Source organism: Pinus tabuliformis, chromosome 5_2 (assembly GCF_031772625.1).
Source record: "Pinus tabuliformis cultivar Carrire ecotype Pingquan chromosome 5_2, CPIR1, whole genome shotgun sequence".
Taxonomy (NCBI): domain Eukaryota; kingdom Viridiplantae; phylum Streptophyta; class Pinopsida; order Pinales; family Pinaceae; genus Pinus; species Pinus tabuliformis.
In genome coordinates, this window is record NC_142306.1 from 982,228,492 (window position 1) to 982,255,460 (window position 26,969).

Consider the following 26,969-nt stretch of genomic DNA (forward strand, 5'->3'; position numbering starts at 1 on the left):
TTAGAGCTCTTCCTGCAAATTCCATAGCTGATCCAGAGGCTCTTTACCAAACATTCCTTAACAGATGGGAGAAAAAGAAGGATCCCCTGCACATATTATCAGAATATGATACTATCAAAAGAGGCCCTCAAGAGGCTGTCTTCGACTATTGTGCAAGGTTTAATAATGTTTATAATGCAATCCCATAGAACCTCAGACCTCCACCTGATCTTGCTATGTATAAATTCCCAGATGGTTTTGATACCGACATGGCATATCAACTGAGGGAAAGAGCCCCTCAAAGCTTAGCAGACATGCAGAATATAGCTGCTAGTGTGGAGGAAAATCTGATTGCCAAGCGAAACAGAGCAAGAGCTGAGAGAAAAACTACTTGCAAAGATGAAACTTCAGTTTCTGAGCAATATATGGATGAATCTCCCAATCTATTGTATGAGGATAATTGCTCTCCTTCTTTCAGTTGTCTGCCCAAATATCACCAATATGATGAAGATTATGCACCCAATATCCAAATCAGCCTTGCAGAGGAGTCAGAGCCTATTTTGGCAAAATGCACAGTTCAGGATCAGCAGCCTAAACCCAGTGGTCAGCTTGCCTGTTTCAGCTATGAAGAGGAGGTGGAAAAAGCAAGAATTTTGATTTCAGCGAAGGAAATTTACCTTTTTGTTTTGAATCTTTTCAGTTTATCAAGGATAATTATCGTGCAGTTTGTAAACAAGTATCATCAAGTGTTGATATTGGCCATCTAGAGGAGAGTCAAATCCTTGCTCCTGATGCATTACCTCTAGATTTGCAACCCCAGAGTGCCATTGAATGTCAAATTGAAGAAGAAGACTCGGAAGCAGCAGCATGTGATCAAGAAGTCCCAGATGATTCTCTGCCGCTTTGTTTTGAATCATCTGAATTATTTAAAGAAAAGGAGGAGCAGCAAGTGCAAATCTGTCAAGTGCCATCTGAGCCTGTTTGTAATGAGTTGCAAGTATCGCTCCAAGTTTTGTGCAATCCATTAGATGGCAGGCTTAGTGATGAAATAAGTCAGTGCTCTTCTCCATTAGCAGGCTGCAAGGCTCAGTATCAAAATGTTGATGATTTCCACATTCCAAGGCATGATAACGATCCTAAACCTTTGTACAGTTGTTTATTTCAGCTCAGCACTATTGTATATATGTTGCAGGACCCTTTTGTACAGTCTTTAGGTTCAGCGAAGGAGATCAGTAGCTTCCTGATCTTCTCAAAGATTAACAAAGCCACATCAGATTGCAAGATCTCAGTTGGTCTCACCAGCAAGCACAAGCAGCAAAGCCCACTCATGTTTTTATTGCTTAAGTGGCTGCATTGGCTATTTCACTTCACCTAACAGCAAAGTAAGTGCTGGTTAGGGTAGGTAGGTTGGTAGGATCAATAAGGCAGCCAGCCAAGGGAATTTTGCAGAGCACAGCAACAATTGAATACAAGGCAGTCTGACCTGCTGTTCTTGGCTTGTCACAAGGAAAAGCCATCCCCAAGTGGAGCCACTGTTAGCCTCCTGCTGCAGCAGGTTAATCATCTTTCATGATCGACATTTTTACATGCCAAATATGTCGTACTATGCATGCTGCAATGCTCCATATTTGCTACAGATGGCCAAAGAAGTATCCATGAGAGTGTGCTAGTCTAAATGCCACTGCTGTGTTCCATTTTTGATAAGTTGATCCATTTTCATGAGTTTTCAGCTAAGGGAGGTCCAAACAGCTTAATCTTGGTCTCCCTAGGTTTCAATTTCCTGTTTTAGAATATAGAGAATAAATATATGTCCGAACTATTTAATCTTGGCAGATCTGTAAATAGGTAGAGAAACAAGGGTGCTCAACAGCATAATCTGAGCCCCTGGATGCAATAAGTGTAGATTTAGTTAGGAGGACAACAAGAAGAAAAGAATGAAAAGCTGGGTCTGCTAGTTCAAGTGCACCCAAACCAAAAAGAAGAGAAAATGCTAGGTGAATAGGCCGGGTAGGTAGCTTTGTGGTTGCAGAATCATGACTTGTGATCCATTTCAGATTTTCAAGTGTCATATCTATTCATATCACAAGTTTGAGGCAGTTTTCCATTTGAAGGACTTCAAGCGAGGCATGTCTAACTTCCCCTTCCTCCTCTGTCCCCAAGTCACTCACTAACTTCCCCTAAAGAGGTCAAGATCTACTTGATACCTCTTAGATTCATCATTCTCCATATCATTTGCCTTGGTGGAGATCTGCTTCACTCAAGGAATGTTCACACTTCTTCTATCAGTCATTTTCCCCCATTGATAGCCTAAGACATCATTCTTAGCGCTTTTTCTCATCATTATCATATTAACTATTAACTTTACTACGTATCTCCCTATCTATTTCCCTTCCCCTACTAAAACTGTGTATATAACTCCCCTATATATTTATCCCTCCCCCTGGTTGAAAAATAACCATATATATCCTCGGGAATTACTAAGTTTATCTGAAACTTAGCAAGAACCCTCATTGACCCATCTAACCATCTTCCAAATGCATAAGGACTCATTCCTTTGCATAGTTTCGCTTCACATGTATAAAAATCATCTCTTTGGCCTTGGTTTGCCTTTATAAGGCATGAAACCCTCTTTGGTCACTAAACCCTCTCAAAACACATCACATTCCTCCTAAATGCCTTTCGACTCCTCCCTTTTTGGCCATCGGACCCTTTCCGATGCCTTAGAATCCATCCAAAACACCAAAGGCTACCCCTCCGAATTCATTTTTCCTTTGCATTTTAATAAAATGCATGCTCCGATGAGAAAAGGATCTATTTGGTCCCCCTCCGATGCGATATCGCTATTGCGAGGGGAAAGTGGCATGTAACAAAAATATTTGGCATTTCTCCGAAGGCAGGTGCCCTCCCTCTGACGTGATATCACTGTCGGAGGTCGGGCGATAAAATGTGTTAACTCTATGGTGCATTGCCGAAAGCCCCGGGCCGGACCCGATTTCAAATAATAAAGGGCCTATATAGCTTTTCGGGTCCGATGGTGTTTCAGCGATTCTATGTGGACGCTCCCATATCCCCGCCGATAGCGAAATGCGACTTAGCGCCAACCGTCGGATCGCCCTCCCGGATCAACGACCCATGTTTGATCGGCGGTCACCCCTTGTGTTTGGCTCCGACTAGCGGAGCCGAAATATTGTAAGGGCGACTTTATAAGGTTTTCGGGTCCGTAAGGGCCCCGTGCGCAGCGAAAAGGGTGGCTCCGATATTACGGAGCCGATAATTTATAAAGGGCAATTTTGAAAGGGATTTCGGGTCCGTTGGACCCGTTTCAAATGCAAATCCGCCGATATGATGGGTTCCAATGGTTCGGACCCGATCTCCATAAAAAATGGGCCTATAGCATTTCGGGTCCGCAGCTATTTCGGTGATCGCACATATGTTTCCCCCCAGTCCCTCCGACTACGAACATGCGACTTAGCGCCAGCCGTCGGATCGGACCCCCAGATCAATGGCCCTGATTTAATCGCTGCACTCCCCATGTATCGCTCCGACTGGCGGAGCCGAAATAATGAAAAACGCGGCACAATAAGCATTTCGGGTCCGCAAACCAAATTTTTGTGAGTCCGTCGATATGACATCGCCGATGGGCCGGACCCGAAATCCCTCAAGAAGGAGCCTATAGCATTTCGGGTCCGCAGCATTTCGGAGGCACTATGTTTTGGGACCAATGGTCCACCCCGATGCGATATTGCGATGAGATCTGGGCCGTTGGATCAGCCCGCACCGGATCCAACGGCCGGGATTTAATGATTGCTACAGTGTCCACTTAAGCGCCAAATTTTCACAATTTCGCAGTGTTTTGAGAGCATCTTCATATTATGATAAAATGGCCATTGTCTAAGGTTTGTGTGCAGTGCTCCCACCCGCCACAACCAATAAGGGAAATCATACATCCTTAAGCCATTTAGGATCGCTCCAAGCCCGGTTTTGCTCCAGGGGGCCAGTCTCGGCCTCGGCACAGTTGGCAACACTTTTTCCTCCTGTTTGCACCATTTTTCAAAAAGTTTAAGGCTAGTTTTGATCGGCCAGAGCGCCGATAGCATTCCAAAGGCCACGGGAACCTTTGCAGCAGTTATTGTGCATTAAAAGGCAGAAGGGGGCGATGGGACAGTTTAAAGAGTATCAGCGGTGAGAAAAGGCCCAGATTCAGTGCCAAAGGGTATCGGGAAAGCGACAGACAGTATCAGTATTGCGGATTCAAAGTAGATGAAGGCAGAAAGGCCCCAGTAGTTATAGCAAAGCATCATTGAGCTGTAATGGCTCACCAACTCAGAGTTTTGGCCACTTAAGGTAGAAGAACCATTTGCAGGTGCAGATGAATCAATTTAAAGCACACTTATGGCTAAAAGAGCCAGCACAGAGCCATAAGGACAGATGTTGATCCATTTTTGAGGCAGCTGCCCCAGCGCAGCACTTAGATAAATGTTTTAAGCATTTACTTCAAGATAAAATAGATTAAAGCACTCATTTTCCTCAGATCTACCTAAGATCTGCTGTAATAGATATTTTGAGATGCCAGTTGCCCCAGCACAGCTGTTAGATAGATATTTCTGCCATTTACTTCTGTACAAATTAGGTTAAAGGCATTTATTTGAGGAGATCTATCCCAGATCTGTTGTTTGTAGATATTTTTTCTATTTAAACAACCCTCTGTTAAGAAAAAAGGGTTGGTTGGTCGATAACTTCCTCTAGACTTGCATTGTATTTTCTGAGAGTCTCTATAATCAAAGATCACTGGAATGTTTGGGAGATGAAATGACTGTTGTGTTTTAATGACTGAAGAGTGACTATGGAATCCTAATGCTTCTACATAGCCCAATAAGTGTTTCTTATCTCTGTTTACAGTTTATGCCATCATTGTTTCACTATCTAAATAGCAGAAAGAAAGAATAGTTCAGAGCTCACTTAGTTGTATTCTGTTCTCAATTTCTGTGATTTATCTATGTTTTCCTCTGAATTAGTCCTGAATATGAATATTGATTTGCTCATATTTATGCTAGTTCCTTCATATATGAATGTTGTTTAGGAATCCTTGACTGCTCCTATATAAATGTTCATTCACCTTCCCTCTGTTAGCATAATGAGAGCTACTTAGTTGCCTTTCATTCACTGACCTTCGTTCCATCTTTATTCCAGCTCGATATTGTTTTATGTGTAGCTATCCTGCTCTGTATTCCTCTTGTGACCAAGAAAACACAACAGCAAGCCTAATCCACGACTCCATGCCCAATGGTTTGAACTTCTCACACTATGCATCCCAACTCTGTTTGAAAGAATCCTCCATCCCACAAAAATTAAAACAAAACCCAAGAAAATCATAACTGGCCTAAAATCAACCCAAAACAAAGCTAAATTATATAGAGAGAGCCCTCTCTGATTGTAGGTAGGCTAGGACCTGCAGTCCAAATATTGGTTTGTGGTTACCTCGGCCGTATCCTTTAAGGAGCTTTAAGGACAACCTGAGTGATAACAATAGGAAAAGGCCCTTTCCAAGAGTTTCTTTCCAAAAATTCTAAACCTTCTTTAAGTGTTTCTTCCCTCTATTTATAAGGAGAGGTGAGCTTTGAACAACAGCTACAAAATGTCTCATCCAAGCTCCAGTTGTTTGATCGACTAGTTGTCTCGACGTGCGATGGCTCTGCTGCCTGAAATGATTACAACATATTTGATTGTTTCTTTAAAATGCAACAAAGTACAAAATAAAAAAACATGGAAAAACTAAATGATGACTATAGAAAAATATCTCCATGCCCATTCCTATGATCGCCTTTGATCAGGCCACACATTTGTCATGATGTTCCTCCTTTGTTACTCAGTTGGTTCTCGTCACTTTTGCCTTAACTGCTTGAATTTCCCACTCTCTAGAGTTGGGAGCGATCAACTATCGATTTCTTGCCACAATGTAGAAACAGATACAAACCTAGTAGTACTTTGTTGCACGACTGCGTGGAGCTCCATCCTGAGCCATTAAGTCTTCCTAAGTCCCATATCTCCATTTACTCACTAAAGACATGCATGCAAAGCACTTGAATTCATTTATGCTTCCCATGTAGTCCTTGGTTTCTCAGTACAGACTCTTCCACAAGATGAGCTCTTTTCAATTTCCAACTGCTCTGAGCCTTCATTCAATACCTCAGCTGCATACCCATATTCCTTTAAAGTTGTGTATTACACTATCGAATATTTTCCTCATCGAGACTTTTATTCTTAAAAAACTCTACAAAACATAGTTTCAATGTTCCTTGGCCCCTTTTTTTAGCCCCTTGAAAACTGTATCCCATAAGACCAGGCATCATGAACTATCACTTATTCTTAAGGTGCTAGGCAACTTAGATTCCTATCGGGGGTCATTTTTCCTTTGTAAAGTGTTTTGCACCGCTGGTCCTTTAAACTCTTCTTGACCACGCGCTAGTGAAATATCATAGCCCCTCTTCATCGAAGGTTTCCAGTCAGGGAAATAACATGGGAGTCATGATATTTAAATTCCTCGATTGTCGATAGCCCTTGGTGATCAGCCCCAGCCTTTACACCTTTGGTATTTTGAGTTTTTCTTGCGACTTTGTTCTAGCCCTATATTGGAGCCCCCTTGCCAACACTTTTTCAAGTGTCAAGTGTTACAAAGTGTCAACAATCCTCAACCTCAGATACGTGACCTCCGATATGACATCATCACTTCCACATGGCACCTCATGAGTGGTGACATGTTTCACACTGATTTGTCCCCATAGACTCCCCAAAATGTAAAAACTACCTACCACATGTCCTGTCATACCGCCACATCAAATGTCACTATAGATTTATCAGAACCAATCCTATATCGCCACATGTCTAGCTAGAGGAGAGAGAAAAGGGCCCTCCCACCTTTGGTTTGTCAATGAAATCCTTTGTAAACCTTTATCGATTTCCCCTGACGGATTTAACATTATCGCCACTTTAACCTTGTTGCAACTTTTAAAATGTTATCACCTATAAAAGTTTCGTTATTGCGTTATTGTGATGTTTCGATCTCCTTTGAGCTTTGATATTTATTTCTTTGATGCATTGGATCCCTGATGTTGTGACCGTTGATCTCCAATATGTGATTTCTGATACTCTGGACCACCAATACTACTATCTTCGATATATCAGGTCTTTGATATGTGATGCACCAATATTCCATGATGCTCTGATGTGTGATCGCTGATATCTAATGTCACTAGACCTCTGATATGTGATCTTCGATATCGGACTTCTGATATTCCTTCTTAAGGCTTCAACCCTTGAACTTCAGCAGACCATATCTACATACATTGGAAATCTTGTTCAGAGCACTTTCCCATGAAGAGGGTTTGATTTGGGCCTTGAGTCCTTTTGAGGCTTAGATGATAACTGCAAATGTCTATGCTTATTTACTCTTTTGACAGGTGAAAATACATTTTGCAATAAGTGACAACATGACCAATGTGTAAGTTGAGAAGTCTTCTAGGGAATTAGTCACAACATTAGAAATTGACAGCCACAGGACATGGAATTTTGCAGTGATCTGCTCTAGCAACCCCTGGAGTTGTTGCTTATCTTGGTGGAGTTGATCACATTTGGTTGTGAGTGCAGCAATTTGTTATTGTTGCTGCTCATGGTCCACAGTTAGATCGTTGTGCAGTGTTGTGGCCTTTGTGTGGCTTGTTGAATAAAAGTAAATAATTGGGCTGAGGACCAGCCCTGAATATCATCCTAGTGCATAGATGATGGATCTAGGAACTGACTCTACAAGGGCTAACCACTGGAGAAGGAATTTCTGTGTCTATGGGGAGAGGTAGCTTACTTTGAAAATTCAGCCAATAGAGGAGTGGTTTTAATGGATATGGGGAGTGGTGTAACTAGAGGAAATAGATTAAGTGGTAGTGATACTTGGTTGATAGTGGTGGTGAGTGACTGGGAAATGATAGGTCTCGTGCTCATTAGTGGACCCGACTCTAGCAATAAAGACATCATGGAATCGGTGACGACTTCTCCATTGGATATTGTCATGATGGACTAGATAACGAAATCAACCTCCATGTCCATATTTGTGCCCATTAGTGTCCCAGAGGTTATAGTATCTAAGAGGGTGACGGATGTGAATGTAGTATGTGGTGATGGGTTGCACGAGCTAGGTGACACAACTAAAGTGGAGGGTGGAATTTCTTCAATGATGGGTGAGGCAGTATTGGATTGGGGCTCTTCAATGGTGAGGTCGACAATGTGACTAGAAGGGGTCGATAACTGCTTTTTGGCCTTGATTGGAGGTTTGGTAGCTTTCGATTTACGGGGTTTTCGGATGGTAGGTTTGGACTTTGAATGAGGTCCTACTACTTGCATTGTTGCGACTAAAGGAGAAGTAATCAAAGGACCCTGTTGTATTAAACCTTGAAACTCAGTAAAGTCGGAAATTGAACCTACTGAGATCCCCATGTTGGCGATGGTTTCCTTCAAGGAGATCCTTTTCTTCTTCAACTATTTGATGACTGGTTGCAGCTCCTCGTCGTCTAGGAATTTTCTGGAATCCATAATTTTTTCTCTTGATATTGGTTTAGGTAGCATCCCATCAAATAAATATATGTGTTTACCTTCCCGAATCTCCCCTACAATTCCTAGCCACAAACCAACCTCTGTGTGGAAAGCTTCGGCTGACAACATAAAATTTTAGGGCTACATCTAGAAATTATTGGGGTGAACACAATGCAACCTCACCCAGGTGCTCAAAAGACTAACACCAAACCAAATATTTAACGAATATGCATCAAGTAGGGACCCAGGAACCCATTCTGCAACCTTGATTACTGCCAACAATTTTATGTACAATTCATTGAAAAAATCCTCGTTTATCTCCTTATTGCTTGGGTCCCTCGAAGTTCTCCAAGGTGTACACCTAACAGCCAAAGGTTGGTCCTCTATGATGGGAACTACTTGTGGGCACCGATTCCACATTGTCATAGCAACAACAAGATATCCATAAATCAAATGGGTGGACCGCTTATAGACATCTTCACATGATTTGAGCATTTCCTAGAGGAGGAAATCACACCAATTTAGTTGGGCGCCTTCTGCGCCATGCTCCGCGACCGAAATTGTATCCAGCATGCACTCTTCTTGGAAAAGTGACGCATTAGCTTCCTCGCAATAATGTAGTAGACAAACTTGATTTTTGGGGAGTTGATCAAATCTATGTGCACTCTCTTTCCTCCTCTCTTGGTATCATACTTGGTGTAATAGCCATCATCCCCTGTCTTCTTTGCTCTCTCGGAAGTTGTCTGGAATGCAGTTGAAACTACGTCTCATCCCACTAATAAACCTATGAGCCTTTGAATGTCTACTGCATAAATTGGGTATTATTTGTCCAGCCAGAGTGATCCACCATGCATTTTTCTAACCAATAACTTTGTGCATTGCATCACTGGCAAATTCGTCACAAACACAGGAAAACTTCTTAAATTTAGTAAGGTGGACCACTGGATTCTTCTGAAGTTAGTCTTGACTTTGATTATTCCACTCCCATCTTCCTTTGTGGCTGAATCTATGTAGACATCATGTTTCATGGCCAAAAACTGGAAGGATTCTAAGAGATCATTGTCGACTAACACAGCCTTGTCATATTTGTCGTAAACTGGCTCCCTTACTCCAATTATTTCATTCAACCCAAACTCTGGAACAGATAAAATTATCATCGTCATCTTGAAGCGGCATTGATAAACACAAATTACAGGGTGCTAGTATCTAATTTTAGAATGACGGAACTTAGAACTATATTGCAAACGAATTGACTCTACCACCTTGGCTTTAGACTCTGAGAAATTCAACATTCCCATGAAAATTAAGTATACCAGCTCGACACGGCGTTTCTGAAAGACCTCCTAACTAATTACTACAACAAATTTCCCTATGCATACTCAATCATGTTAATCTCATCGTCGACTGAGCTAGACCTGACTCGGATGACGCAATTCTGAAAAAGGAAAGGTGGAGTTGATGGGTAATTATGTTATCATGATGGAAGATGTTTAGGAATTAATTATTTCTATAATGGGAAATATTTAATGGGAATCTGGGTTGACACCAGAATTATTGTCTAATTATTACATAAAGGACTCTTAACACGTGTGACTCCCCCCCGACCACAATTAGTTGCGGTGTGGTAGAATAACACCCTCAACTGACACTGACTTGGCGGAATTTTTATTTGGAAATGTAAAGGACTGACTTACTAGAGAAAATAAATCACTGACGTGACTAGTGATGACATAACTAAATGACTCCTACCGACTCTTACCTACTCCTACCTATGGTCTCCTTTTGGAGATCCAATTAATTATGAGTAACATTGTTTTATTTGTGAAAGGGTTTCAGGCATGAACCATTCACCCAATCTCGTAGCAATACCTTGCTTAGTTGCACAAACTTAACTGCTCCTGAATCCCTTATTTCTGCAACAATAAATGGTCCTAACCAATTCATTTGTAGCTATCCGGCTACTTTAAGAACTTGTTGTCATATAGCAGAACATGTCTGTTGACTGTGAATGATTTCCTCTTAATATGTCGGTCATGCCATGCCTTTTGCCTTTGCTTCTCGACCATTTGGTGGAAATTTTCCATAAACCTTGCCTCATCAAGCTTCGAGAGTTCAACTAACCACTCATAAATTGATTCCTTTGTCATATGAGTGACTTGGGAAATGAAAAGGTTTGGGATAGAAAATTCATTCTTTATATGTGTTTAATTGTTTTCCACCATCAACAATCAAATTTGAAACTTGATAGTCTTTCCTAGGGAAGATGAAACCTTTCATCCCTAGTATGGTCGCTAGAATTTTATCACTCCTTAATTTCCCTAGGTTGAGGAGAGAAACCCAAAGGTAACCACAAAACCAATTTGAAAGATGGGATCTAGCCCTTCCAACTTTAGAGAGGGACCTCTCTATATTATTTGGATTTCTATTTTTAAGATCTTAGGCTAGCTATTAATATTTCAGGTGGGTTTTTCAAAAGTTTCATTGAAAGATGTTGGAAAACTCCATCGGGAATGGAGTCATAAACCTTTGGGTAATCAATTACAAAAAGATAGAATAGTTGTAACAGGGCAGGGTAAGCAAACTCTTGGATCTTATAGTGTCTGTGGTGTGAATAGGATGAATATGATTTAAGTTCAATTAAATATAAATCATACTGAGATGAATTATATACTTAATATCATAAAGAAAACATTGATATTGTTAACAAGCCATAGTAAAGTACACTTAAGAAAATTTGGCCCTTAATCTTCTTGAAAGAATAAAGAGAGAAAAAACATACAGAAACTGAGAAAAGAAACTATTTTACTTGATAAAACACATCACCAATTGCTTGGCATGGGAATCTTAGAACAAAACTCTCTATATTTTTATAAATTGATCACTTTCAGTACAATCCACGGTTTACATCAATGTACTACTCTTTTCTTAATACATAATCCAACATAATTCAACATTTTCTAAGTCTTAGTACAAAATATTTATAGACTTCCTATTGAACTAAATTTGGATTCCAAAAAGGAATTGATTACAAAACAATTATATAACAATTTCTAGAAAAAATCTGAACAATGAACTAAAGATAAAAGCAACCACTGGAAAACTACAGGAAATCTGGAACTGTTGGAAAATCTTCAGCCTTCAAATCTGGAAATTGGTTCATTAATGTTGATCCTCTGCCTTGGAATCTGGAATGGTTGAAGTTGTTTTCACAAAACCTACTAGCTTCCCTTTCAAACCTGATTAATTATGCCACCTGTATCAACTATTTGTCCCTTTGACTGCTATTTCTGAGCCAAAAATATGAAAATAATTGCATGCCTATTTGTGTTTTCCACCTAGTTGATCAACGAATTATTTCTATTTTGGAGTTAAACCAAATTTATGTGTTGACCTTTTTTCCCATAGTTTTTTCCTTCATTATCTTTTGAATCCTTCATCATTGTCCCAAAATATTTGGGAAAAAAATATTTTGCTTAAACCTGTAAATGAATTTCATAAATAAAATATCAAAATATTTCTTTAAATGATTTTATAAACCATCATCTTGTTTTGAAATCCATGTCTTGCTTTTTAAATCCATGTCTTGTTTTTAAATCCATGTCTTGTTTTTTAAATCCATGCCTTCCTTGAATTTATATATTGATGAATAAATGGGATTCATAAACATATTTAATAAAATCCATCCACTGATTTCCTTCCCATGGATTTTAAAAACCATGTCTTGTTTTTCCATGGTTGGTAGAGTATCTTTTACTTTCCCCATTTACTCTTGTAAAATATTTGGATAAGCATTTATCCAAGTTTCATGTTTCGTGCATTCCTCCTATTTATACCATAGCAAAAACAATATTTCTCTTATCTGTAAAATTCAATTTTACCTCATTGATGACCATTGATTTTTTCATTCACACATCTTGAGGTATTTATATTAGGAAAGTTTAATGCATGAAGTACAGGGTGGGGTCATAGATTTTTATTTGACTTTTTGATTTTGACTTATGAATTTTACCTCATGGATGACCATTGATTTTTTCATTCACACATCTCGAGGTATTCATATTAGGAAAGTTTAATGCATGAAGTATGAGGTGGGGTCATATATTTTGATTTGACTTTTTGATTTTGACTTATGAATTAATTATTGATTGACATAGTTAGAATGAAATTAAATGTGGTTCCAATAGTTTAGAGATTGGTTTGATTTGTTATTAAGTTTAATATTTTAAATAAATAATTTTATAAAAAATATAATGATATATATTTTATAAAATTAAATCTCATTTAAAATAAAAACTATTAAACATAACTTAAAGACATTTCATCCTTTAACAATGGAAAGAGTTGTTGACAATTGGCTTATGACATCCCACTAATGACCCCTTAGGGACCTTTGTACAAAGACAATTTAGACTATAAGAACTGGTGAATTTATAGGCTAAACTTTACCAGTAGATTCCCAAAATAAATAACTAGACAGACAGACTTTGATTACCTATATTATAGGACCCTAACACAGTAGTTTCAGGATTTATTTCATGACATTACTGAGTTTCCACTGCATAGGGAGGTATACTTTTCTACTGAGTTGATTCTAGGGGTAGCTCCAGCATCAAAAGAACCTTATAGGATGAGCACACCTGAGTTGGTAGAGTTGAAGCTACAATTGAAGGAAATGTTGGACAAGGGATACATTAGGCCAAGTGTATCACCTTGGGGCACACCAGTCTTGTTTTTTATGAAGAAAGACGGTACTCTCAGATTATTCATTGACTACAGGCAGTTGAACAAAGTGACCATCAAAAACAAGTATCCATTTTTGAGGATTGATGACTTGTTCAATCAATTGAAGAGAGAAGCAATGTTCTCGAAGATTAATCTAAGATCTAGATATCATCAGGTATGCATCGAAGAGGAGGACATTTATAAGACAACTTTCCAAACTAGGTATGAGCATTATGAGTTTGTTGTAGTTCCATTCAGTTTGACTAATGCTCCAGTTACATTTATGTTCTTGATTAATAGTGTGTTGTGTCCATATTTAGATAATTTTGTTACTGTGTTCATTGATTACATATTGGTATATTCTAAAAATGAGGAAGATCATGTCGAGAATTTAGTAGCAATGTTGAGGTTGTTGAGGGAGCATCAATTGTATGCTAAGCTCAGCAAGTGCAGTTTCTTTCATATTGAGGTACACTACTTGGGACATGTTTTCTCCAAGGAGGAAATTGCAGTAGATCCAGAAAAGATAAGGGCCATCATGGGGTTGGCAAGCTATTACAAGAGGTTCATCAGGAACTTGTCACAGATTAATTATCCTATCACATCATTATAGAAAAAAGGTAAGAAGTTTGAATGGAAAGAGGAGTGTGAGGTCAGTTTTTAGAATCATAAGTTGTTGTTGACACATTCACCAGTGTTGAATATTGCAGATCCGAACAAAGAGTTTGTAGTATGCACATATGCTTGCAATAAAGGACTTGGTGGAATCCTTATGCAGGATGGACAGGTGGTATGCTATGAGTCGTAAAAATTGAATGAGAATGAGTAGAAAAACCCTGGACATGATTTTGATTTGGAAATTATCATACATGCATTGAAGATGTGGAGGCACTACCTTCTAGGCAGGAGATTTGTGTTGATGAGTGATCACAATGGTTTGTAGTATCTATTTGACCAACCAAAGCTAAATGGTAGGTAGGCTTGGTGCTTAGTGTTGGGAATGGGTCCCCTGGGGTCAATTTTGGGGTTAAAAGCCAAATTTTTTGGGCTAAAGGCCCAAGTTTTGTGTAAAGAATGTAAAGTCTCCACATTTTGTGGCTGCGGAGCGCGAAGATGTAAGCAGTAAAAAAGGGTTTCTGCCCTTAGTTTAGATAGTTTGTGTCAGCTTGATGAGATCCACCCTTGGTCCGCGGACCATGGGATTGTATAAAAAGGGAGTCTTAGAAGAGTCTAAGGAAGTTCATAAGAGTTTTGGTAGAGTTTTGAGTAAGTTTATGGGTCTATGAGAGCTAAGAGCAAAGATTCTTAGCGTAGGTAGAGGCTCTGCACCTGAGTGCACGGACCCCTGCAACTGTGTGCGCAGGGTAGTCAGAGTTTGTACTAGAAATCTGGATTATCAATAAAGAGAAGTATTCTGGAATTATCTGTGTATGCATTATTTTACTTTTGTTATGAATGTTGCAATTATGTTATGTTGAATACTGGGGTTATGAATTAATGCTATATTGATGCGTGAATCTATGTATTTTACTTTTTCATATGAATGCAAGTAAGAATATATGTTTACGTGGAGATAATCGTAATGCATGTTAAAGTTAACCAATACTTAAGCGACTCTAAGTAAATACAAAAGTAAGAGTAATTATAGAGGCACGTAAGTGCCTAATCTATCTATTTAGGGTCCACGAAGGACGATTGGAGACTTTCGAGGAGGCTTCAAGGATTAATAAGAGAAATAATTTGATAAGTCTTATCGGTCTGCGTGAAGGAAGGATTAGGGCATATGACTGACATCACAACCATCTCAGGGTGCAGAAACTTTGTTCCTACATCCCCCCATACTGCTTCAAGTGAGACTTCAGTCCACGCTCCGCGGATTGATGCCAAAAGGACCAGTAGTGTAGGGATTTTCTTGGTTACTTAACATTGGACCTAGGTCAGGGCCTATCAAGCCAAAAAATGTTTCCTTTGTTGGGACCGAGATCTACATAATGAGATGTGTGATGTTGCATCATTGGAATCCAACTAAGAATGAGACTGAAGACTGGTTGGATAGAAATATCCATGAATTCGCAAAGCAAGAAAACAGGAATCCGTGATTGACGAAAGAACAATGGTTGGATAGATATTTGTACATAGAGATACATGAAATCTTCTTATGTTCCTTCCCAGTTGAATTAGATGAGTGGCTCGCGAAGTTGGCAGATGGCTAAGGGAGGTGGAGGCTTAATGGTATGATTTTATGGACCCTAGAGTTAGTACGGAGATTGGAAGCCTCTTAAGATAAGATCGCGTACAATGTCGATCATTAGATCAATCGTATCATAGGAGGATTTGTGACAAAGTTTGCAGTCGATACTTCGGTCAATTATAGAAAAGCAGAGCGCCACTTCCTCAAAGGGCTGTGAGGTAAGTATTTGAAATCATTAAATACTTAGATTAAGATGCTCCAGCCCCAAGGGATAGCTCAAATGGTCGAGTTCCCGTTGCTAAGCACTTTCTAGCTGGGAGGTCACGGGGTCAAATCTCCTCGACACCCTCGGGGTTAGGCCTGTTATGGCCGACGGGTAGATCCCTTCGGGTGGAACTGCCCCGATTATTTACCGTGGATGTAGCCGCAACTCAATGACCGTGAACCACAGCTTAAAAAAAAAAAAAAAAAGATTAAGATGCTCTTGTCTGAAAAGAGGGTTATGTAGTTACCTTGATGTTTTGGGCTACATGAAGTGGAAGAAATTTTAGGGATGGAGGAAGAAAAGGAGATGAATATAGCCCCCTTATTGAACCTCCTTTGAGTGATGAAGAGGTAGCAGCACAAGCTTCTCCGCAGATCGTTATTCAGTTGATAAAGAAAGGGTTCTCACTAATACCTCATCCATCCACACCACCTCCATATTCACCCCCACCACTTACACCCTCACACACACCACCGCCACCTCTACCACCATTCAACATGGCGAACTCCATAAAGCTACCTATGTTCAAGGGCATGGGAAATGAAGATGTGGAACAGTTTTGGTTCATCACGAAGGTTGTATGGGACGCTGAGGGTATCACGAATGATCAAATGAATAAGGTGACATTGGTTAATGCTTTGCAGGACCGTGCACTAACGTGGTACATTACATACTACACGGATAATCTGATGTCCGTGTTGGCAGATATCGAGACCGTGCTAAATAAGGAATTTAGTAGACCTAAGTCTAAGGCACAATCAATTGTGGGATTCAAAGAGATCATGATGAATCATAGTGAGACGCCTTGGGATTTGGATTAGATATTGAAGTGTACGACCCGTGAGGCTAACATGAATCTGACTGATGGGCAGCACTGCGAATGGTTTGTGGCCTCGCTCCTGCCTCATCTAAGGTTTGCACTATCACAACAGAAGATTGGGACCCAAGCGGAAGCTCTGGAAATTGTGATGAGATTGCACGAGACACCAATGTGAGATGCTAATTTAGGGGTTCAACAGATTCATGCGTAGTTGTAGAACCTTTTCCTCAAAATGCAAAGTCTGAAAGAAGGCAGAACAGCTCAGTAAGAGGCGCCCGAAGAAGTGTGGTGCCTAAAGTGCAAAAGCCAAGGGCATGACAAAGATCACTATCCAATTTTCTCAAATTATGTTGTAGCAGGGGTATCAATGCCTCTGAGGTCGATAGCTACAATAAGGCCAAATATAGGGCCCGTGCTATGGTGTGATATCTGTTAGGTCAATGGGAAACATGCAACGGACAATTTCCATTTGCTACACAAATTCATACGGACACCACAACATCTCTTCTTCAACTTCTGTCAATTTGTGGGTCATGATGAGCACAATTTTTAGAGTTACGAATTAATGATGGACAAGACACCTGCATACAGGGTGCAGGAAGAAACACGGCCTCCGAACCAAGGTGTTGGAGGAGCGTGATGCGAGTATCAAGGGCAGGAATGAGGCCAAGATGGAAGAGGATCTGGTAGAGCTCGAGGGTAGATTATTTGTTACAATTGTGGAGGACCAAGACACTACATGCGAGACTGCCCGAATCCGACCCAGATGTCATGCCACTATTGTACTCAGTTTGACCATGCGACAGGGGATTGCCCTATATTGTAATCTAACATACGTGAGAAGGGGGTGAAACCTCCGCAACCGACTCAGAACCTGCAGATGATGAGGGCTGAGCCTCGCGAGGAAGACCCTAAGGTAAATATTATGCTGTGGAGTGGAGCGACGACTAGTGAGGATAAGGGGAAGCAACCTGAAGAAGGTGAGTGGGTTCGTAAAGCACCAGAAAAGGAGACTGGGTTTGATCTGGAATGCACAAAAGAAATATTTATGGAAGCGAAGAAAAGTTTTGTTGAGGCCTCTACCTCAGGGAGTCAAGAGAAGTCGATTGAAGAAATGGACCCATCCATGATTACCACATTCTTGGAGACCTACATGAAACTGCTACGTGATAGCAAGGCTGTGAAGGGATTGCAGGAGCTAATCAATAGGTGCGCTGGCAAGGAAAATGCTACTAACGAACCGCGCGTAGTTAGAAATATTGGTAAGCATAAGGCAAGAACTGGACGTGAGATGAGACTCACTGCGCAGATAGGAGAATATGAGATGGATCAGGTTATTTTAGATTTGGGGTCAGACGCGAATGTTTTTCCGAAACATACATGGGAGAGAATGGGGAGACCTATGTTATAGTGGTCTCTGATTCAGCTGAAGATGGAGAATCAGCAGAAAATCATCCCAATGTGGAGGTTATAATTCGTAACAGTTGATATCGAAGGCCCAAGCACACTAGCTGATTTTGAAGTGATAGAGATTGTGGATGACAACAATCCCTACCTCGTGCTCCTTGGGATCGATTGGGCCACTGACATGAATGGGGTAATAAATCTGAAGAAGCGGAAGATGATATTTGAGAAGAAATCTCTCTGCGTAGTGGTGCCACTAGACCCTGCAGAAGGACCACGCTATACTGAACGGGTCCGTGATTATGAAAGTGATGACAATTTGGACCAGATTTACAAGATAGCAGTGCGAGATCAAGATTGGGTGAATCTAACAGTAGATGGATGTATTTCATGGGACCGTGAAAGCTCCTGCACATCATATTCAAATGAAGAACTAGAGCACTGGCAGAATCAACTGCATGAAGTATCTACATGGCATTGTAATATGATGACCAAGTCATTGCGTTGTGTATCATTAAAGGTAAGAAATTGGCCTTACTATGATGGTTTCACTGATGTTGATCAATTTTTGGATGCATTTGAGAGAGAAGTGCCAGAGAATCATCGCTTCTAGGCCCTGTACTGGGCACTGCGTCCTACACCTGTGAGATGTTGGGGCACTCACAAGGATAGTTTATGATTGGCACTTATACAGAAAAATGATGAGAGTGTGGTTTGGTCCCCCACAAGTAAGGCTAATAGAAAAATATGATGGGAGAAATGATCTGCGCGACCATTTGGCCAAATGGACTAAAGTGTATGGAGCGAAGCGTCAGATGGAGTGGGTACATCTGGTTTTTCATACCTTGGATGTTATACCAATGAATTAGTACTTGGAGACAGAACTCCACCATGGCACTGAAGAATGGGATGTTTTATGCCAAGGATTTTCTTATGATGTTCAACTTTGAGGATGGGTTTGAAAGTATCAATGAAGCAGTGCAAGAGTTTAAGAGAGAAATTTTCAAGATACCACAAGATCCTCTAGATTTGATTCAGCTTGAGTGGACTACCCAGCCGAGCCACGCATTGGAGTGCTAAAATGTAACAATGGAAGAAGAAGACGAAGACCTGAGGAATATTAATATTCCAGAGACTAAAGGTCACCGCGAACCGCAGCTAGAGAACCCCGACATAATCGAGCCACTCAAAACTAGACAGGTGAACATTGGCACGATGGCAGAGCTGAAGTTTACAAATATTAGGGACTACTGGGATGACGTGACAGTAGATAAGGTCATTGAATTACTCTACGAATATCAGGATCTATTCCCCACAAATTTTTCAAATCTGAAAGGGATAATACGAGACTTGGGTGTCATGAATATCACCTTAAAACTGAACACAAAACTTGTGAAGCAAAGACCTTACCACCTCAATCCGAAGTATAAATAAAGGGTCCACTTAGAGTTTATTAAGATGCTCATAGCAGGTATCATTAAACCGGTGGAAGAATTTGATTAGGTGAGCCCAATAGTAGTTCAAGAAAAGAAGCAGAAGGAAGAAATAAGGATATGCGTAGATCTCAAGAAGCTGAATGATGTTTGCGTGCATGATCCCTTCCAAACTCCGTTCACCAATGAGGTCCTAGATAATGTTGATGGCCTAGAAGCATATTCGTTCACTGATGGGTTCTCTACATACCATCAGATCAAGATTGCACTGGAGGATAGAAGTAAGATGACCTTCGTGATTGAATGGGGATGCTTCTAGTATACGGTGATGCCTTTGGGTTGAAGAACGCGTCGGTGATATTTTCACGCGTAGTTATCGCAGCATTCAAGTATTTCATTCACAAATTTCTAGAGGTATACTTTGACGATTGGACATTATTTAGATTGGTAAAGCTCCATGTGGCAAGTCTGCACTTGATGCTAGATACATGTCGGAGGTACCAGATCACGCTCAATCTGAAGAAATTCTTATTTTGTGTCCCTTTTTGGAACTTGCTGGGTCATGTGGTATGTAGACAAGGCTTGATGGTAGACCCTACGAAGATCGCGGTCATAATCAATTTGGAAGCACCAAGGAGTGTGAAATATCTACGTGCAATGTTGGGGAATACATGATAATATAGGAAATTCATCAAGAGCTATGCCTAGATCACTGCGCCGATGGAAAAATTGTTAAAGAAGGATGTTACATTCTGTTGGAATGAAGAATTCTAGAAGAGCTTGGATGTGCTAAAGGAGAAAATGGTCACTGCGTCGATCCTAGTCTTCTCGGATTGGAAGAAGGAATTTCATGTGCATGTGGACGCATCATGTATTGCATTGGGAGAAGTACTAACACAGGCCTGTGAAGGGGACTTGGATCACCCAATAGGTTTTACAAGTAGGAAGCTATCCAAATCTGAGAAAAATTATTCCACGACAGAGTGCGAAGGCTTAACTATGGTGTACACACTCCATAATTTTAGACATTATCTATTGGGTGGATATTTTAAGATGTATACAGACCATTTTGCATTGAAATACCTTGTCAACAAGCCTATGTTGTGGGGCGGGGAGATATGCAGGTGGTTGTTGTTGTTCCAGAAATATGATTTTGAAGTCATTGTGAAACCAAGACGATTGAATGCAAGATCAGATCATCTGTCACGCATTGAAACTGTAGAAGAGCCTACTAATTTGGAGGAAGGATTGCCTGATGCGCAGCTCTTTGCAGTGCACATCACAGATAGCCACTTTGAAGATATTATACACTTCTTGATGATAAGAACAGCTCCGGAAGGATATACAAGTCAACAAAAGAAGGAACTGGTGGTGCGCGCAACAGAATTTTATGTCATTATAGGGCACTTGTACAAAATGGGATCTGATGAAATATTGTGATGTTATGTGTCAGAGTTTGAACAAAATAGCATCCTCACTGAGGCTCATGTTGGAGCCATAGCAGGTCATTATGTAAGAAAAGCAATAGCGCAAAAAATTCTACGCGTTGGGTTGTGGTGGCCGGCCTTGCATAAGGATTCAAAAGTGTATTGTAGGGCATGCAACGCATGCCAAAGGACTGGCATACCCTCACACAGGGATGAGCTATCACTGAATCTGTAGATATCATTACAGCCCTTCAAGAAGTGGGTGATTGACTTTATGGGACCAATTCATCCTCCAGGGAAGAAGACGGGTGCACGGTACACCATCACCACAACTGAGTACTTAACAATATGGGTAGAGGCGCGTCCTGTGAAGGACTATACAAGCGCGACAGCAGAAAAATTCATCTTTGAGTACGTGCTGACAAGGTTTGGCTATCCAAAAAATTTAATGAGTCATCGCGGTACGCATTTTCTTAATGAGACGATTAGCATGATGACGGAGGAATTTTAGGTTTACCATTAGAATAACATGCAATATCATCCACAGGATAATGGGACGGTGGAAGCATTTAATAAAATATTGGAGAGCATGCTAACAAAGGTTTGCAATGCTCAAAGAAATGATTGGGATGTGTGCGTGCCCACGTTGTTATGGGCTTATAGAACGACTTGCAAGAAGTTGACTAGACAAATGCCGTTTAGACTGGTTTATGGCGTAGAAGCTGTGATGCCAATGGAATACATTGTACCTAGTCTATGCATAGCGGCATTCACAGGAATGGCGGATTGCGGAGCCCTAGAGGAGAGGCTCGTGTAGCTAACAGAGCTTGAAGAGGATAGATTTCTAGCTGGATTCCATCAACAAGTTCAAAAGGAGCGTGAAAAGGCATGGCACGATCGGCACATCAAATTGTGCACCTTCAAGGTAAATGATTTAGTTCTATTATATGATAGCAAGTTTGATAAATTTCTAGGAAAATTTCAGATGCATTGGCTGGGGCCCTATGTCATCAAGGAGATTACCGATGGTGGAGCAGTTCAGTTGGTAAAGTTGAATGGAGAGCCATTCCCAAGGAGGGTGAATGGCAGCCGATTGAAGCCATACACCGGCGATCCGGCTAGATGACTACATGATGGAAGCACAGTCTTAGTGCTCCAGGCAGCTGAAAGGAGGTGCAGGACTATAAACTACACTTCCTAGGTTGTGGAGCTGCACAATTGGGAAACTGCATGGAACGAAGGAATGTCACAGTGTCAGCAGAAACGTGCGGGGAGCTACGCTATCAAAGAAGGGACCGCACAGGGAAGCCAAAAAGTGACTGTTATGGTCACTCTTCATGACTTGACAGTGGGAAAATGACTAAATGGAGTGGAGGGGCAGCATTTAGGTCAGAATTTAAGGGCAAGATCTTTGAAAATATGCTGCCAATCTAGCATTTATTAATGAATATTGGGGGGAAAGGTCGGATTTGAATTCGAAAATGCTTATAAATTACAGGTGGCTACCCAGTGAAAAACACTTGCCATTTTGAGAATTAAGGTGTTGAGCTCTCAGGTGCATATGAACCGTGAGTACCTTAAAGCTTTAATAGCGAGTTCAATGTTTGAGAAGTTGTCAAAGGAAATGCAGGAGTTGTTATCTAGTATCATGTCAATGCCCACAGAAATCGTGAGTGTTGGAGAAGCAATGGTAGCTGAGGAAGTTTCCCTGGAGATAGAAAGTGTTGAAGTACCTGCAGAGGTACCCAAATCGTTGAGGTCACCCAGGATGAGGCCTACGCTAACCAAAGAGGGTCCAAAAAAGAAGAAAGATAAGTAGAAAGAAACACCACACGTGCGAGCGTCACCCAGAAACACCAGCATAAGGAAAAGCCCACCGCGCAGGAGAAGGGTAAGGTAGTTGACCGAAAACCTGAAGAAGATAGTGAAGAAATCAATATGGGTGGGGACGACATTGACATGGGGACCGAGGATGTTGACGTTGAAGGGTCTGACCCTATCTCTAAACTACCTGAATACATTGATGAGAGTAAGGTCACGCTGCATACACCATTGCTGCCGGACAAGATCGCATTTCATAGACCGCGCCTGGCATGCGTCCCCCTTTTAAAACTGGAGGATTGGGATTGGGCTAATACAGAGCGCTTCCCCACTTAGCAATTGATCATTTCATGCGTCGTGTCTTTTATAAGGACACTGGTGTGACCACGCTGGAGCCAAGGAAATGGATAAAAGGGGTGGACAAGGTAGGACTACTAAACATGCTATGGGTGTCGCATTACAACTGCACGCCCATAACCATGATAGTGATCAAACAGTTACTATGCTTGGTGCATGATGGGTGCTTGTGGTTGGAAGAACCAATACCGATCACTGACATGCTGATCCATATGATCACTCGATTGCCGCATTCACGACTAAATCCGCCCATGGAATTTGGTGGAAAGACAGTTGAGTATGACCTTGCCGAGCAAATGAAGGACAAATTTAAGCTCATCAAGAAGCCGCGTGGCTACTCCATTTCTAGTATAACTAACGCAGTGGTCAGAGTAGCCACCCAGATCTTGGCAGGGAAAATTATGAGAAAGTGTCACGCAGATGAAGTGTTGGCAGCAGTTGTATCATTAGCAGCCCAGTGCGTGGAGGGTGTACAATTCAACTAGGTGCTCTACCTCTAAAGTGAGTTCCTCGCGAACTGCATAGAGGCACAGGACCACAACAAAACATTTCACTATGCATGGCTACTACAATATTAGTCGCATGGGAGTTACCGAAGGATAGTCAGTTTCCTCCGGTCGCACAAGATTTACTAGAAGCAGCGAAGTTCACTTCGCTCTATGCCACCTATTAGCGCTTGAAATTTCGCCTCAGGCTGAGAAAGGTAAACCTGAAGGCTACATCAAACCATTTAGCCTCGTAGCTAGCCCTACGGGGCAGGAGAAGGCTCTCTCCGGTCAATCTCAGCAGATCTTCAATGGGGTGAGATGACCAACAAGGTAACACTGATATTAGGCTAGTAAATTGATTTAAAAGGTTGATTTCGGGTTTTTTTTGGGTTTTTGGTGGCAATTTGAGGAATTGCAATTTTGGGTGCGGGGATTTGACACAGTTTCTGCAGGGGGTTCCTTGGGGCGAGGTAGGAAACAGTATTGATGCCTTAAATTGAGATGGATGATCAGGAATGAAAGATGGGGAGCTAAAGAGAGCAAACAATGACTTTGAATTCCCTTTAGACATTAGAAAACATTGAAATTAAACAAATTTAAAAGCAGAGCATGGCAAGCATGAATTCTTACTTTAACACTTCATTTGTTTAATATGCAGAAGGAAAGAAAGGAGATGAATCACATAAACACACTTACAAGAAAATTAAGAAACACACCATCAACACATGAGTCCACAAGAATCCCAAAGATGACAGCAAAACCCTGGTCTTCCTTAGCCAAAAATTGCAGAGATACAGTGAAATAATACAATGATAGCTTCTCCCTCAAGAGTCCAACCATGAAAATGAGCAAGAAAGTACATAATATAGATGATCTAACCTCTTTCCCTGCCTCCAGGGGTCGAGCTCACTATCCTGGGAGCTGTTTCAACCACTTCTAAACTAAGCACTACAAACTAGGCAGTCAAAACAACTTGCCTCTTTAAACTTGGAAACCAATTCATACATTACATATTTACCCATTACATGAATGAATCTTCTAGAAGTGTTAAACAAGAGTAAAAGTGTCTTAGAGTTACAAAAATTACATCAAAGATAATCATCTTCAACCCCAAAAATTCAAACTGAGTCAAATCTGCATTTTCTGGGCTGTATAGTGCAATCTGGCAAAAACCTGCCTGACAGGTCGCGCCCCCCTGCTTGACGGGTCCCCTTTGGAGCTCTATTTGTGGTACTTTCAGGTGGCCAAATTGAGCAACAGTGGGCTTGTTGGAAAGGTATGTGAGTCTACTTTCCAACCCAACTGGAATTTTTGAATTTGGAGTTCATTTTCCCTGTCAAACACCAATTCTCCCAAGACAGCTTTCTGCAGTTCAAAAAAGTGGCAGAAAGTCAAATTTTGCATGTATTTTGACCTTCTGGAGGCCCAAAACTCCATAAAAACTCAAGTCCATCCATGGGCATATGTAACTTTGCATAAAAAATCAGGAAATGCTGAGTTTTTGTGAAAAGGAGTTGCCATGACAAAGGGTCTCACGGGGGGTGAGACCCGTTAAAGAGCCAAAACCTGTAAATTACCAAAAAATGCCAAAATTACCCAAAATTCTCAAAAAAAATTGGGATTTGAGCTGTGGCTAGGCTATTGAGTGCCATGATCTTTGAGTGAAGCCTCAGCCAAGATACGGAGTGGATTGGTCTTCTTCTTCCCTTTTAGGGCCTCGGACAACCGCCTTTGAAACATCTTCATTTTGGCCTTGCACACATGCATTCTTGCCCAGTAATGGTTTTTCATGTTCCTCAGCAACTTTTTATCTTGGTTGGCCTTAGCCAACAGCCTCTCCAAGTGTGCGTTCTCCTGGATAAGCATAGACTCTCGGTCAGCAGGCAATGGGTCACCGGGTCTTCTACGGTTTAAGGTTCGGTCACTACGAATCCTCCATAGCTCATCAAGTGCTTTCTCCTCCTCCAACTATTTGTTGCGCTGCTCCAGGTAAGTGATGGTCCATTGGGCACCCTCAAATCTCCTCTGCAAAGCATCATTTTCAGCTCTAAAATGCTGAATGATCTCCTTTGCCTCCTGGCTAGGAGAACTGGTCTCAAGATCAACAAACTCAACATCGGGAACTCCTGATGGACCCTCATCAAGCATGGGCTCTTTGCCCCTCTCTAGTACCTGGGCTGGTGAAGAAAGTGAGGCCCCTTCCACCTGATGTGGAGATAACACTCGTTGAGCTGAAGATGAAGGCGAGACCCCTTCCACCTGCTGTGGAGATAGTACTCGCCGAGCTGCTGCAAACAAGGCCCTCTGGCCTCTCTGATAAGTGAGCTGAGATGAGGAACTAACATGTCTAGTGACAGGGATGTGATGCCGGTGTGATGGTCCTCCCTCCTCATGAACAACCTCAGGATGTGGCTATGATGGCGCTGTGAAAAACTCACGAGAGATGAACTCCTCCCATGAGATGCCCTGCTGAGTCAACTGATGCAATACTACTAGCTGAATCAAACCATAATGATGAAGGCTCCTGTACTGCTGTGCCGGGGTCTTCCTCTGCAACATGGGCACCATCCTCTGAATGTTCCGAAAGAAGAAAACAAGGATGTTCATCATCCTCACTCGGGTGAAGTGCATCAAAAGGCGAATGTGATATGAGTACACCTGTGAAAATCTGCCCTCACAGGTAAAATAGTGCATAATAAGCCTCATGATGGGAGCATACTCGCTCCAGAGAAACCTGAATGGAAAAACACCCGCCAAATGTCTTATGAATGGTGGCCGGACATAAGGCTCAAAGTGAACAATATCTAGCATCTTGCGCTTATTCCACACCTCACCAACATTAGGTATCCCTGTAGCATATGAGATCACCTCGGGTGTCAATGTAAAGTTCACCCCTGCAAGATTGACATGTCCATCATGGAGGTGTAAAACAAAAAGGCGGGCCAACTCTCTGTGGTGCTGAATCCGAGAAATCCTCTCACAGAACTCATAAGAAGACATGTACTGAAAACAAGTGACTGCCTTAGGACAGGCCTGTAACTCTGCTAAAGAAGTGGGCTCCTCTCGCTTATGATGTCCACCCTTACCACCCTTACGAGGCCTCCTCTATACCTCAACCTCTGCAGATGATGAATGGTCATCACTTTGCCCGTAAGTTTCGGTTTTTGACATAGTTTAGGAGCAAAGTGGACAAACTGTACTGCTGTCTCTGCCTGTAAAAAGTGCTGAATTCTATGCTGTTTCAAGGGGAAAAAGACATGAGGGAAATGTTAGGGGAGGGACCTTTTTACAAGGAATTGGGAATATATAAATATGACAGGGAATTTTTAAGGAAAATGTTGCAAACCATTATGCATATAGGAGTACATATTTAAAATCAGGGATATTAGGAAATCATTTGCAAAAATCACTGCATATGGGAAAAATATGTATGAAAGTGAACATATGGGGATATGAAAACATGCAGCATTAATAGGGGAAGA